The 15,586-nt window shown below is 39.6% G+C and overlaps 1 pseudogene; it reads right to left on the reverse strand.

Annotated features, from left to right (window-relative positions):
- The window catches only part of LOC139446561 (uncharacterized), a 78,610-nt pseudogene extending 63,024 nt beyond the window's left edge, over positions 1 to 15,586 (reverse strand).

A 15,586-nucleotide genomic window follows, 5' to 3' on the forward strand; every position in this document is an offset into this window, starting at 1 on the left:
TTCAGAAAAATGTCTTTTTCACCTCTCCAGCAAAACAACTTCCAAGACAGCAAATAGAAAAGACATGGTTCTACTTTGAGTGTTTGAGAAACGCGCCAATTTTTGTTTTAGGAGTAAATGTGCATGTCTTTTGAAACACTTTGCAGTGACCAAATCTGGTCAAATCTTTTGGAAACATTGAAAGGGTTACATTGGCTATCCAACTGTATTAAAAGAAGCACAATGGTGTCGCGCATGCACGTGCGGTAGCACCTTAACAGAGGCCTCTGACGTCAATTTGGACACCTTCAAACAGTTGTATTTCCCTAACGACCCCTTATAAGTTTGTCGGATTTGGTATCAAACGTCTTAGAATTTCAAAAGCTTTCCAACGAGCCATCATGCACTAAAATCGCTTAATATTTAAGAAAAATGTCTTTTTAACCTCTCCAGCAAAACAACTTCCAAGCCAGCCAAATGGAAAAGACATGGTTCTACCTTGAGTGTTTGAGAAATGCGCCAATTTTCGTTTTAGGAGTAAATGTGCATGTCTTTTGAAACACTTTGCAGTGACCAAATCTGGTCAAATCTTTTGGAAACATTGAAAGGGTTACATTGGCTATCCAACTGTGTTAAAATAAGCACAATGGTGTCGCGCATGCACGTGCGGTAGCACCCTAACAGAGGCCTCTGACGTCAATTTGGACACCTTCAAACAGTTGTATTTCCCTAACGACCCCTTATAAGTTTGTCGGATTTGGTATCAAACGTCTTAGAATTTCAAGAGCTTTCCAACGAGCCATCATGCACTAAAATCATCGCTTAATATTTAAGAAAAATGCCTTTTTCACCTCTCCAGCAAAAGGACTTCTAAGCCAGCAAATGGAAAAGACATGGTTCTACCTTGAGTGTTTGAGAAACGCGCCAATTTTTGTTTTAGGAGTAAATGTGCATGTCTTTTGAAACACTTTGCAGTGACCAAATCTGGTCAAATCTTTTGGAAACATTGAAAGGGTTACATTGGCTATCCAACTGTGTTAAAATAAGCACAATGGTGTCGCGCATGCACGTGCGGCAGCACCTTAACAGAGGCCTCTGACGTCAATTTGGACACCTTCAAACAGTTGTATTTCCCTAACGACCCCTTATAAGTTTGTCGGATTTGGTATCAAACGTCTTAGAATTTCAAGAGCTTTCCAACGAGCCATCATGCACTAAAATCATCGCTTAATATTTCAGAAAAATGTCTTTTTCACCTCTCCAGCAAAACAACTTCCAAGACAGCAAATAGAAAAGACATGGTTCTACTTTGAGTGTTTGAGAAACGCGCCAATTTTTGTTTTAGGAGTAAATGTGCATGTCTTTTGAAACACTTTGCAGTGACCAAATCTGGTCAAATCTTTTGGAAACATTGAAAGGGTTACATTGGCTATCCAACTGTGTTAAAATAAGCACAATGGTGTCGCGCATGCACGTGCGGTAGCACCTTAACAGAGGCCTCTGACGTCAATTTGGACACCTTCAAACAGTTGTATTTCCCTAACGACCCCTTATAAGTGTGTCGGATTTGGTATCAAACGTCTTAGAATTTCAAAAGCTTTCCAACGAGCCATCATGCACTAAAATCATCGCTTAATATTTAAGAAAAATGTCTTTTTCACCTCTCCAGCAAAACAACTTCCAAGACAGCAAATAGAAAAGACATGGTTCTACTTTGAGTGTTTGAGAAACGCGCCAATTTTTCTTTTAGGAGTAAATGTGCATGTCTTTTGAAACACTTTGCAGTGACCAAATCTGGTCAAATCTTTTGGAAACATTGAAAGGGTTACATTGGCTATCCAACTGTGTTAAGATAACCACAATGGTGTCGCGCATGCAAGTGCGGTAGCACCCTAACAGAGGCCTCTGACGTCAATTTGGACACCTTCAAACAGTTGTATTTCCCTAACGACCCCTTATAAGTGTGTCGGATTTGGTATCAAACGTCTTAGAATTTCAAGAGCTTTCCAACGAGCCATCATGCACTAAAATCATCGCTTAATATTTAAGAAAAATGCCTTTTTCACCTCTCCAGCAAAAGGACTTCCAAGACAGCAAATGGAAAAGACATGGTTCTACCTTGAGTGTTTGAGAAATGCGCCAATTTTCGTTTTAGGAGTAAATGTGCATGTCTTTTGAAACACTTTGCAGTGACCAAATCTGGTCAAATCTTTTGGAAACATTGAAAGGGTTACATTGGCTATCCAACTGTGTTAAAATAAGCACAATGGTGTCGCGCATGCACGTGCGGTAGCACCCTAACAGAGGCCTCTGACGTCAATTTGGACACCTTCAAACAGTTGTATTTCCCTAACGACCCCTTATAAGTTTGTCGGATTTGGTATCAAACGTCTTAGAATTTCAAGAGCTTTCCAACGAGCCATCATGCACTAAAATCATCGCTTAATATTTAAGAAAAATGCCTTTTTCACCTCTCCAGCAAAAGGACTTCTAAGCCAGCAAATGGAAAAGACATGGTTCTACCTTGAGTGTTTGAGAAACGCGCCAATTTTTGTTTTAGGAGTAAATGTGCATGTTTTTTGAAACACTTTGCAGTGACCAAATCTGGTCAAATCTTTTGGAAACATTGAAAGGGTTACATTGGCTATCCAACTGTGTTAAAATAAGCACAATGGTGTCGCGCATGCACGTGCGGTAGCACCTTAACAGAGGCCTCTGACGTCAATTTGGACACCTTCAAACAGTTGTATTTCCCTAACGACCCCTTATAAGTGTGTCGGATTTGGTATCAAACGTCTTAGAATTTCAAAAGCTTTCCAACGAGCCATCATGCACTAAAATCATCGCTTAATATTTAAGAAAAATGTCTTTTTCACCTCTCCAGCAAAACAACTTCCAAGACAGCAAATAGAAAAGACATGGTTCTACTTTGAGTGTTTGAGAAATGCGCCAATTTTTGTTTTAGGAGTAAATGTGCATGTCTTTTGAAACACTTTGCAGTGACCAAATCTGGTCAAATCTTTTGGAAACATTGAAAGGGTTACATTGGCTATCCAACTGTGTTAAGATAACCACAATGGTGTCGCGCATGCAAGTGCGGTAGCACCCTAACAGAGGCCTCTGACGTCAATTTGGACACCTTCAAACAGTTGTATTTCCCTAACGACCCCTTATAAGTTTGTCGGATTTGGTATCAAACGTCTTAGAATTTCAAGAGCTTTCCAACGAGCCATCATGCACTAAAATCATCGCTTAATATTTAAGAAAAATGTCTTTTTCACCTCTCCAGCAAAAGGACTTCCAAGACAGCAAATGGAAAAGACATGGTTCTACTTTGAGTGTTTGAGAAATGCGCCAATTTTCGTTTTAGGAGTAAATGTGCATGTCTTTTGAAACACTTTGCAGTGACCAAATCTGGTCAAATCTTTTGGAAACATTGAAAGGGTTACATTGGCTATCCAACTGTGTTAAGATAACCACAATGGTGTCGCGCATGCACGTGCGGTAGCACCTTAACAGAGGCCTCTGACGTCAATTTGGACACCTTCAAACAGTTGTATTTCCCTAACGACCCCTTATAAGTTTGTCGGATTTGGTATCAAACGTCTTAGAATTTCAAGAGCTTTCCAACGAGCCATCATGCACTAAAATCATCGCTTAATATTTAAGAAAAATGCCTTTTTCACCTCTCCAGCAAAAGGACTTCTAAGCCAGCAAATGGAAAAGACATGGTTCTACTTTGAGTGTTTGAGAAACGCGCCAATTTTTCTTTTAGGAGTAAATGTGCATGTCTTTTGAAACACTTTGCAGTGACCAAATCTGGTCAAATATTTTGGAAACATTGAAAGGGTTACATTGGCTATCCAACTGTGTTAAAATAACCACAATGGTGTCGCGCATGCACGTGCGGTAGCACCTTAACAGAGGCCTCTGACGTCAATTTGGACACCTTCAAACAGTTGTATTTGCCTAACGACCCCTTATAAGTTTGTCGGATTTGGTATCAAACGTCTTAGAATTTCAAAAGCTTTCCAACGAGCCATCATGCACTAAAATCGCTTAATATTTAAGAAAAATGTCTTTTTCACCTCTCCAGCAAAACAACATCCAAGCCAGCAAATGGAAAAGACATGGTTCTACCTTGAGTGTTTGAGAAATGCGCCAATTTTCGTTTTAGGAGTAAATGTGCATGTCTTTTGAAACACTTTGCAGTGACCAAATCTGGTCAAATCTTTTGGAAACATTGAAAGGGTTACATTGGCTATCCAACTGTATTAAAATAAGCACAATGGTGTCGCGCATGCACGTGCAGTAGCACCTTAACAGAGGCCTCTGACGTCAATTTGGACACCTTCAAACAGTTGTATTTCCCTAACGACCCCTTATAAGTTTGTCGGATTTGGTATCAAACGTCTTAGAATTTCAAAAGCTTTCCAACGAGCCATCATGCACTAAAATCGCTTAATATTTAAGAAAAATGTCTTTTTCACCTCTCCAGCAAAACAACTTCCAAGCCAGCCAAATGGAAAAGACATGGTTCTACCTTGAGTGTTTGAGAAATGCGACAATTTTCGTTTCAGGAGTAAATTTGCATGTCTTTTGAAACACTTTGCAGTGACCAAATCTGGTCAAATCTTTTGGAAACATTGAAAGGGTTACATTGGCTATCCAACTGTGTTAAAATAAGCACAATGGTGTCGCGCATGCACGTGCGGTAGCACCCTAACAGAGGCCTCTGACGTCAATTTGGACACCTTCAAACAGTTGTATTTCCCTAACGACCCCTTATAAGTTTGTCGGATTTGGTATCAAACGTCTTAGAATTTCAAAAGCTTTCCAACGAGCCATCATGCACTAAAATCGCTAAAAATTTAAGAAAAATGTCTTTTTCACCTCTCCAGCAAAAGGACTTCCAAGACAGCAAATGGAAAAGACATGGTTCTACCTTGAGTGTTTGAGAAATGCGCCAATTTTCGTTTTAGGAGTAAATGTGCATGTCTTTTGAAACACTTTGCAGTGACCAAATCTGGTCAAATCTTTTGGAAACATTGAAAGGGTTACATTGGCTATCCAACTGTGTTAAAATAAGCACAATGGTGTCGCGCATGCACGTGCGGCAGCACCTTAACAGAGGCCTCTGACGTCAATTTGGACACCTTCAAACAGTTGTATTTCCCTAACGACCCCTTATAAGTTTGTCGGATTTGGTATCAAACGTCTTAGAATTTCAAGAGCTTTCCAACGAGCCATCATGCACTAAAATCATCGCTTAATATTTAAGAAAAATGTCTTTTTCACCTCTCCAGCAAAAGGACTTCCAAGCCAGCAAATGGAAAAGACATGGTTCTACCTTGAGTGTTTGAGAAACGCGCCAATTTTCGTTTTAGGAGTAAATGTGCATGTCTTTTGAAACACTTTGCAGTGACCAAATCTGGTCAGATCTTTTGGAAACATTGAAAGGGTTACATTGGCTATCCAACTGTGTTAAGATAACCACAATGGTGTAGCGCATGCAAGTGCGGTAGCACCCTAACAGAGGCCTCTGACGTCAATTTGGACACCTTCAAACAGTTGTATTTCCCTAACGACCCCTTATAAGTTTGTCGGATTTGGTATCAAACGTCTTAGAATTTCAAGAGCTTTCCAACGAGCCATCATGCACTAAAATCATCGCTTAATATTTCAGAAAAATGTCTTTTTCACCTCTCCAGCAAAACAACTTCCAAGACAGCAAATGGAAAAGACATGGTTCTACTTTGAGTGTTTGAGAAACGCGCCAATTTTTCTTTTAGGAGTAAATGTGCATGTCTTTTGAAACACTTTGCAGTGACCAAATCTGGTCAAATCTTTTGGAAACATTGAAAGGGTTACATTGGCTATCCAACTGTGTTAAAATAAGCACAATGGTGTCGCGCATGCACGTGCGGTAGCACCTTAACAGAGGCCTCTGACGTCAATTTGGACACCTTCAAACAGTTGTATTTCCCTAACGACCCCTTATAAGTTTGTCGGATTTGGTATCAAACGTCTTAGAATTTCAAAAGCTTTCCAACGAGCCATCATGCACTAAAATCGCATAATATTTAAGAAAAATGTCTTTTTCACCTCTCCAGCAAAACAACTTCCAAGACAGCAAATAGAAAAGACATGGTTCTACTTTGAGTGTTTGAGAAACGCGCCAATTTTTGTTTTAGGAGTAAATGTGCATGTCTTTTGAAACACTTTGCAGTGACCAAATCTGGTCAAATCTTTTGGAAACATTGAAAGGGTTACATTGGCTATCCAACTGTATTAAAAGAAGCACAATGGTGTCGCGCATGCACGTGCAGTAGCACCTTAACAGAGGCCTCTGACGTCAATTTGGACACCTTCAAACAGTTGTATTTCCCTAACGACCCCTTATAAGTTTGTCGGATTTGGTATCAAACGTCTTAGAATTTCAAAAGCTTTCCAACGAGCCATCATGCACTAAAATCGCTTAATATTTAAGAAAAATGTCTTTTAAACCTCTCCAGAAAAACAACTTCCAAGCCAGCCAAATGGAAAAGACATGGTTCTACCTTGAGTGTTTGAGAAATGCGCCAATTTTCGTTTTAGGAGTAAATGTGCATGTCTTTTGAAACACTTTGCAGTGACCAAATCTGGTCAAATCTTTTGGAAACATTGAAAGGGTTACATTGGCTATCCAACTGTGTTAAAATAAGCACAATGGTGTCGCGCATGCACGTGCGGTAGCACCCTAACAGAGGCCTCTGACGTCAATTTGGACACCTTCAAACAGTTGTATTTCCCTAACGACCCCTTATAAGTTTGTCGGATTTGGTATCAAACGTCTTAGAATTTCAAGAGCTTTCCAACGAGCCATCATGCACTAAAATCATCGCTTAATATTTAAGAAAAATGCCTTTTTCACCTCTCCAGCAAAAGGACTTCTAAGCCAGCAAATGGAAAAGACATGGTTCTACCTTGAGTGTTTGAGAAACGCGCCAATTTTTGTTTTAGGAGTAAATGTGCATGTTTTTTGAAACACTTTGCAGTGACCAAATCTGGTCAAATCTTTTGGAAACATTGAAAGGGTTACATTGGCTATCCAACTGTGTTAAAATAAGCACAATGGTGTCGCGCATGCACGTGCGGTAGCACCTTAACAGAGGCCTCTGACGTCAATTTGGACACCTTCAAACAGTTGTATTTCCCTAACGACCCCTTATAAGTGTGTCGGATTTGGTATCAAACGTCTTAGAATTTCAAAAGCTTTCCAACGAGCCATCATGCACTAAAATCATCGCTTAATATTTAAGAAAAATGTCTTTTTCACCTCTCCAGCAAAACAACTTCCAAGACAGCAAATAGAAAAGACATGGTTCTACTTTGAGTGTTTGAGAAACGCGCCAATTTTTGTTTTAGGAGTAAATGTGCATGTCTTTTGAAACACTTTGCAGTGACCAAATCTGGTCAAATCTTTTGGAAACATTGAAAGGGTTACATTGGCTATCCAACTGTGTTAAGATAACCACAATGGTGTCGCTCATGCAAGTGCGGTAGCACCCTAACAGAGGCCTCTGACGTCAATTTGGACACCTTCAAACAGTTGTATTTCCCTAACGACCCCTTATAAGTTTGTCGGATTTGGTATCAAACGTCTTAGAATTTCAAGAGCTTTCCAACGAGCCATCATGCACTAAAATCATCGCTTAATATTTAAGAAAAATGTCTTTTTCACCTCTCCAGCAAAAGGACTTCCAAGACAGCAAATGGAAAAGACATGGTTCTACTTTGAGTGTTTGAGAAATGCGCCAATTTTCGTTTTAGGAGTAAATGTGCATGTCTTTTGAAACACTTTGCAGTGACCAAATCTGGTCAAATCTTTTGGAAACATTGAAAGGGTTACATTGGCTATCCAACTGTGTTAAGATAACCACAATGGTGTCGCGCATGCACGTGCGGCAGCACCTTAACAGAGGCCTCTGACGTCAATTTGGACACCTTCAAACAGTTGTATTTCCCTAACGACCCCTTATAAGTTTGTCGGATTTGGTATCAAACGTCTTAGAATTTCAAGAGCTTTCCAACGAGCCATCATGCACTAAAATCATCGCTTAATATTTAAGAAAAATGCCTTTTTCACCTCTCCAGCAAAAGGACTTCTAAGCCAGCAAATGGAAAAGACATGGTTCTACCTTGAGTGTTTGAGAAATGCGCCAATTTTCGTTTTAGGAGTAAATGTGCATGTCTTTTGAAACACTTTGCAGTGACCAAATCTGGTCAAATCTTTTGGAAACATTGAAAGGGTTACATTGGCTATCCAACTGTGTTAAAATAAGCACAATGGTGTCGCGCATGCACGTGCGGTAGCACCCTAACAGAGGCCTCTGACGTCAATTTGGACACCTTCAAACAGTTGTATTTCCCTAACGACCCCTTATAAGTTTGTCGGATTTGGTATCAAACGTCTTAGAATTTCAAGAGCTTTCCAACGAGCCATCATGCACTAAAATCATCGCTTAATATTTAAGAAAAATGCCTTTTTCACCTCTCCAGCAAAAGGACTTCTAAGCCAGCAAATGGAAAAGACATGGTTCTACCTTGAGTGTTTGAGAAACGCGCCAATTTTTGTTTTAGGAGTAAATGTGCATGTTTTTTTAAACACTTTGCAGTGACCAAATCTGGTCAAATCTTTTGGAAACATTGAAAGGGTTACATTGGCTATCCAACTGTGTTAAAATAAGCACAATGGTGTCGCGCATGCACGTGCGGTAGCACCTTAACAGAGGCCTCTGACGTCAATTTGGACACCTTCAAACAGTTGTATTTCCCTAACGACCCCTTATAAGTGTGTCGGATTTGGTATCAAACGTCTTAGAATTTCAAAAGCTTTCCAACGAGCCATCATGCACTAAAATCATCGCTTAATATTTAAGAAAAATGTCTTTTTCACCTCTCCAGCAAAACAACTTCCAAGACAGCAAATAGAAAAGACATGGTTCTACTTTGAGTGTTTGAGAAACGCGCCAATTTTTGTTTTAGGAGTAAATGTGCATGTCTTTTGAAACACTTTGCAGTGACCAAATCTGGTCAAATCTTTTGGAAACATTGAAAGGGTTACATTGGCTATCCAACTGTGTTAAGATAACCACAATGGTGTCGCGCATGCAAGTGCGGTAGCACCCTAACAGAGGCCTCTGACGTCAATTTGGACACCTTCAAACAGTTGTATTTCCCTAACGACCCCTTATAAATGTGTCGGATTTGGTATCAAACGTCTTAGAATTTCAAAAGCTTTCCAACGAGCCATCATGCACTAAAATCATCGCTTAATATTTAAGAAAAATGTCTTTTTCACCTCTCCAGCAAAAGGACTTCCAAGACAGCAAATGGAAAAGACATGGTTCTACTTTGAGTGTTTGAGAAATGCGCCAATTTTCGTTTTAGGAGTAAATGTGCATGTCTTTTGAAACACTTTGCAGTGACCAAATCTGGTCAAATCTTTTGGAAACATTGAAAGGGTTACATTGGCTATCCAACTGTGTTAAGATAACCACAATGGTGTCGCGCATGCACGTGCGGCAGCACCTTAACAGAGGCCTCTGACGTCAATTTGGACACCTTCAAACAGTTGTATTTCCCTAACGACCCCTTATAAGTTTGTCGGATTTGGTATCAAACGTCTTAGAATTTCAAGAGCTTTCCAACGAGCCATCATGCACTAAAATCATCGCTTAATATTTAAGAAAAATGCCTTTTTCACCTCTCCAGCAAAAGGACTTCTAAGCCAGCAAATGGAAAAGACATGGTTCTACCTTGAGTGTTTGAGAAATGCGCCAATTTTCGTTTTAGGAGTAAATGTGCATGTCTTTTGAAACACTTTGCAGTGACCAAATCTGGTCAAATCTTTTGGAAACATTGAAAGGGTTACATTGGCTATCCAACTGTGTTAAAATAAGCACAATGGTGTCGCGCATGCACGTGCGGTAGCACCCTAACAGAGGCCTCTGACGTCAATTTGGACACCTTCAAACAGTTGTATTTCCCTAACGACCCCTTATAAGTTTGTCGGATTTGGTATCAAACGTCTTAGAATTTCAAGAGCTTTCCAACGAGCCATCATGCACTAAAATCATCGCTTAATATTTAAGAAAAATGCCTTTTTCACCTCTCCAGCAAAAGGACTTCTAAGCCAGCAAATGGAAAAGACATGGTTCTACCTTGAGTGTTTGAGAAACGCGCCAATTTTTGTTTTAGGAGTAAATGTGCATGTTTTTTTAAACACTTTGCAGTGACCAAATCTGGTCAAATCTTTTGGAAACATTGAAAGGGTTACATTGGCTATCCAACTGTGTTAAAATAAGCACAATGGTGTCGCGCATGCACGTGCGGTAGCACCTTAACAGAGGCCTCTGACGTCAATTTGGACACCTTCAAACAGTTGTATTTCCCTAACGACCCCTTATAAGTGTGTCGGATTTGGTATCAAACGTCTTAGAATTTCAAAAGCTTTCCAACGAGCCATCATGCACTAAAATCATCGCTTAATATTTAAGAAAAATGTCTTTTTCACCTCTCCAGCAAAACAACTTCCAAGACAGCAAATAGAAAAGACATGGTTCTACTTTGAGTGTTTGAGAAACGCGCCAATTTTTGTTTTAGGAGTAAATGTGCATGTCTTTTGAAACACTTTGCAGTGACCAAATCTGGTCAAATCTTTTGGAAACATTGAAAGGGTTACATTGGCTATCCAACTGTGTTAAGATAACCACAATGGTGTCGCGCATGCAAGTGCGGTAGCACCCTAACAGAGGCCTCTGACGTCAATTTGGACACCTTCAAACAGTTGTATTTCCCTAACGACCCCTTATAAATGTGTCGGATTTGGTATCAAACGTCTTAGAATTTCAAAAGCTTTCCAACGAGCCATCATGCACTAAAATCATCGCTTAATATTTAAGAAAAATGTCTTTTTCACCTCTCCAGCAAAACAACTTCCAAGACAGCAAATAGAAAAGACATGGTTCTACTTTGAGTGTTTGAGAAACGCGCCAATTTTTGTTTTAGGAGTAAATGTGCATGTCTTTTGAAACACTTTGCAGTGACCAAATCTGGTCAAATCTTTTGGAAACATTGAAAGGGTTACATTGGCTATCCAACTGTGTTAAGATAACCACAATGGTGTCGCGCATGCAAGTGCGGTAGCACCCTAACAGAGGCCTCTGACGTCAATTTGGACACCTTCAAACAGTTGTATTTCCCTAACGACCCCTTATAAGTTTGTCGGATTTGGTATCAAACGTCTTAGAATTTCAAGAGCTTTCCAACGAGCCATCATGCACTAAAATCATCGCTTAATATTTAAGAAAAATGTCTTTTTCACCTCTCCAGCAAAAGGACTTCCAAGACAGCAAATGGAAAAGACATGGTTCTACTTTGAGTGTTTGAGAAATGCGCCAATTTTCGTTTTAGGAGTAAATGTGCATGTCTTTTGAAACACTTTGCAGTGACCAAATCTGGTCAAATCTTTTGGAAACATTGAAAGGGTTACATTGGCTATCCAACTGTGTTAAGATAACCACAATGGTGTCGCGCATGCACGTGCGGCAGCACCTTAACAGAGGCCTCTGACGTCAATTTGGACACCTTCAAACAGTTGTATTTCCCTAACGACCCCTTATAAGTTTGTCGGATTTGGTATCAAACGTCTTAGAATTTCAAGAGCTTTCCAACGAGCCATCATGCACTAAAATCATCGCTTAATATTTAAGAAAAATGCCTTTTTCACCTCTCCAGCAAAAGGACTTCTAAGCCAGCAAATGGAAAAGACATGGTTCTACTTTGAGTGTTTGAGAAATGCGCCAATTTTCGTTTTAGGAGTAAATGTGCATGTCTTTTGAAACACTTTGCAGTGACCAAATCTGGTCAAATCTTTTGGAAACATTGAAAGGGTTACATTGGCTATCCAACTGTGTTAAAATAAGCACAATGGTGTCGCGCATGCACGTGCGGTAGCACCCTAACAGAGGCCTCTGACGTCAATTTGGACACCTTCAAACAGTTGTATTTCCCTAACGACCCCTTATAAGTTTGTCGGATTTGGTATCAAACGTCTTAGAATTTCAAAAGCTTTCCAACGAGCCATCATGCACTAAAATCATCGCTTAATATTTAAGAAAAATGTCTTTTTCACCTCTCCAGCAAAACAACTTCCAAGACAGCAAATAGAAAAGACATGGTTCTACTTTGAGTGTTTGAGAAATGCGCCAATTTTTGTTTTAGGAGTAAATGTGCATGTCTTTTGAAACACTTTGCAGTGACCAAATCTGGTCAAATATTTTGGAAACATTGAAAGGGTTACATTGGCTATCCAACTGTGTTAAAATAAGCACAATGGTGTCGCGCATGCACGTGCGGTAGCACCCTAACAGAGGCCTCTGACGTCAATTTGGACACCTTCAAACAGTTGTATTTCCCTAACGACCCCTTATAAGTTTGTCGGATTTGGTATCAAACGTCTTAGAATTTCAAAAGCTTTCCAACGAGCCATCATGCACTAAAATCGCTTAATATTTAAGAAAAATGTCTTTTCCACCTCTCCAGCAAAACAACTTCCAAGACAGCAAATAGAAAAGACATGGTTCTACTTTGAGTGTTTGAGAAACGCGCCAATTTTTGTTTTAGGAGTAAATGTGCATGTCTTTTGAAACACTTTGCAGTGACCAAGTCTGTTCAAATCGTTTGGAAACATTGAAAGGGTTACATTGGCTATCCAACTGTGTTAAAATAAGCACAATGGTGTAGCGCATGCACGTGCGGTAGCACCCTAACAGAGGCCTCTGACGTCAATTTGGACACCTTCAAACAGTTGTATTTCCCTAACGACCCCTTATAAGTGTGTCGGATTTGGTATCAAACGTCTTAGAATTTCAAAAGCTTTCCAACGAGCCATCATGCACTAAAATCATCGCTTAATATTTAAGAAAAATGTCTTTTTCACCTCTCCAGCAAAACAACTTCCAAGACAGCAAATAGAAAAGACATGGTTCTACTTTGAGTGTTTGAGAAACGCGCCAATTTTTCTTTTAGGAGTAAATGTGCATGTCTTTTGAAACACTTTGCAGTGACCAAATCTGGTCAAATATTTTGGAAACATTGAAAGGGTTACATTGGCTATCCAACTGTGTTAAAATAAGCACAATGGTGTCGCGCATGCACGTGCGGTAGCACCTTAACAGAGGCCTCTGACGTCAATTTGGACACCTTCAAACAGTTGTATTTCCCTAACGACCCCTTATAAGTTTGTCGGATTTGGTATCAAACGTCTTAGAATTTCAAAAGCTTTCCAACGAGCCATCATGCACTAAAATCGCTTAATATTTAAGAAAAATGTCTTTTTCACCTCTCCAGCAAAAGGACTTCCAAGACAGCAAATGGAAAAGACATGGTTCTACCTTGAGTGTTTGAGAAATGCGCCAATTTTCGTTTTAGGAGTAAATTTGCATGTCTTTTGAAACACTTTGCAGTGACCAAATCTGGTCAAATCTTTTGGAAACATTGAAAGGGTTACATTGGCTATCCAACTGTGTTAAAATAAGCACAATGGTGTCGCGCATGCACGTGCGGTAGCACCCTAACAGAGGCCTCTGACGTCAATTTGGACACCTTCAAACAGTTGTATTTCCCTAACGACCCCTTATAAGTGTGTCGGATTTGGTATCAAACGTCTTAGAATTTCAAAAGCTTTCCAACGAGCCATCATGCACTAAAATCGCTTAATATTTAAGAAAAATGTCTTTTTCACCTCTCCAGCAAAACAACATCCAAGCCAGCAAATGGAAAAGACATGGTTCTACCTTGAGTGTTTGAGAAATGCGCCAATTTTCGTTTTAGGAGTAAATGTGCATGTCTTTTGAAACACTTTGCAGTGACCAAATCTGGTCAAATCTTTTGGAAACATTGAAAGGGTTACATTGGCTATCCAACTGTGTTAAAATAACCACAATGGTGTAGCGCATGCACGTGCGGTAGCACCCTAACAGAGGCCTCTGACGTCAATTTGGACACCTTCAAACAGTTGTATTTCCCTAACGACCCCTTATAAGTTTGTCGGATTTGGTATCAAACGTCTTAGAATTTCAAGAACTTTTCAACGAGCCATCATGCACAAAAATCGCTTAATATTTAAGAAAAATGTCTTTTTCACCTCTCCAGCAAAAGGACTTCCAAGACAGCAAATAGAAAAGACATGGTTCTACCTTGAGTGTTTGAGAAACGCGCCAATTTTCGTTTTAGGAGTAAATGTGCATGTCTTTTAAAACACTTTGCAGTGACCAAATCTGGTCAATTCTTTGGGAAACATTGAAAGGGTTACATTGGCTATCCAACTGTGTTAAAATAACCACAATGGTGTCGCGCATATCTAACAGAATATATGTATATGGTGTTCTTGTTGCTTTATAATGTGCATCACGGATATATGGTACCTTTGTAGGAAATACTTAACGCGATAATGTTTCGATCTGAGAACAATCTCGAGGATTTTTGTCAATAACCATGTGTACAATTCAAACTCATCGATGCCGTGTTTTATTTAATAAATTTTGTTGTAGAAATATCAACGCCACGTTTCTATTTCTCGATTTCTGTACAAACCACCTTAGAAGTTTTAATTCCTCCTCAGAGGTTATGTCACCCTAAAAATCTTCCACGATTAACCAACTATTATTTTGAATGAATCCCTCCGCTTCTACCACACTTTGCACGAAATAGATAGCGACATCGTGTCTTGCGCAAACATTCCATATTTGATCGTACAGTGGCTGATGCTCGCTGAATACCCATACTATGACATACGGTTTATAGCATAAAGGAAAATATCAATCAAAACTTTGCAATAAATTATATACAAAGGTGGCTTTGCCCGCTCCACTACATCCACTAACGAGCAGAAATGGATGTTTGAACATAATAGTGTCCAAGGACACAACAGTATGAACAGCCTTGTCAAGTACCTAATCTTTAATGCTAAACGTTAGTCATATATACACCTTTATAGACATATGATTAATAAAGACCCACCACGAGGAGTAACATAAAACATAGTTTATATACATTACGCAAAAGTACATGTTACATGTTGGGTTACAATCAGGACACATAAGATAACCAAACTAGATCTTCTTCATCAATTAGCAGGGCACAACGTTCAAAAGTTTAGACACAAAGTCTGGCATGATGATAAAGCAGTTTAACAGCTGCTTCATCTGATCCACACACAGCTTGATCCCCGGGCGCTTGTATGGTTTGATGACGTTTTGCTTTGTCGTATGTCCAGTCCAAGGTATGTATTATCCATTTCTGCATACATATTTCCTCCTAGATGGCATTTCAGTAGTCCATTGTTTCTTCAATTCCCTGTTTTTTTACACAATCTCAATCCAGCGCTGTAACGTTAGTATGATCCCTCCTTCATAGGAAACCATCTTCCTCTTTTTTGCTTATATTCTCTGATGTGTATTCTCATCTTTCCATGCCAGAGCTTTGTCACCACAAAGACGTTGTTTCCAAGAGCTAGTTGACATCGTTGATAATCCTCTGAGAACACTGAACTGTCTGACAT

This window comes from Haliotis cracherodii, unplaced genomic scaffold, assembly GCF_022045235.1.
Source record: "Haliotis cracherodii isolate W230 unplaced genomic scaffold, xgHalCrac1.p SCAF_6, whole genome shotgun sequence".
Taxonomy (NCBI): Eukaryota; Metazoa; Mollusca; class Gastropoda; order Lepetellida; family Haliotidae; genus Haliotis; species Haliotis cracherodii.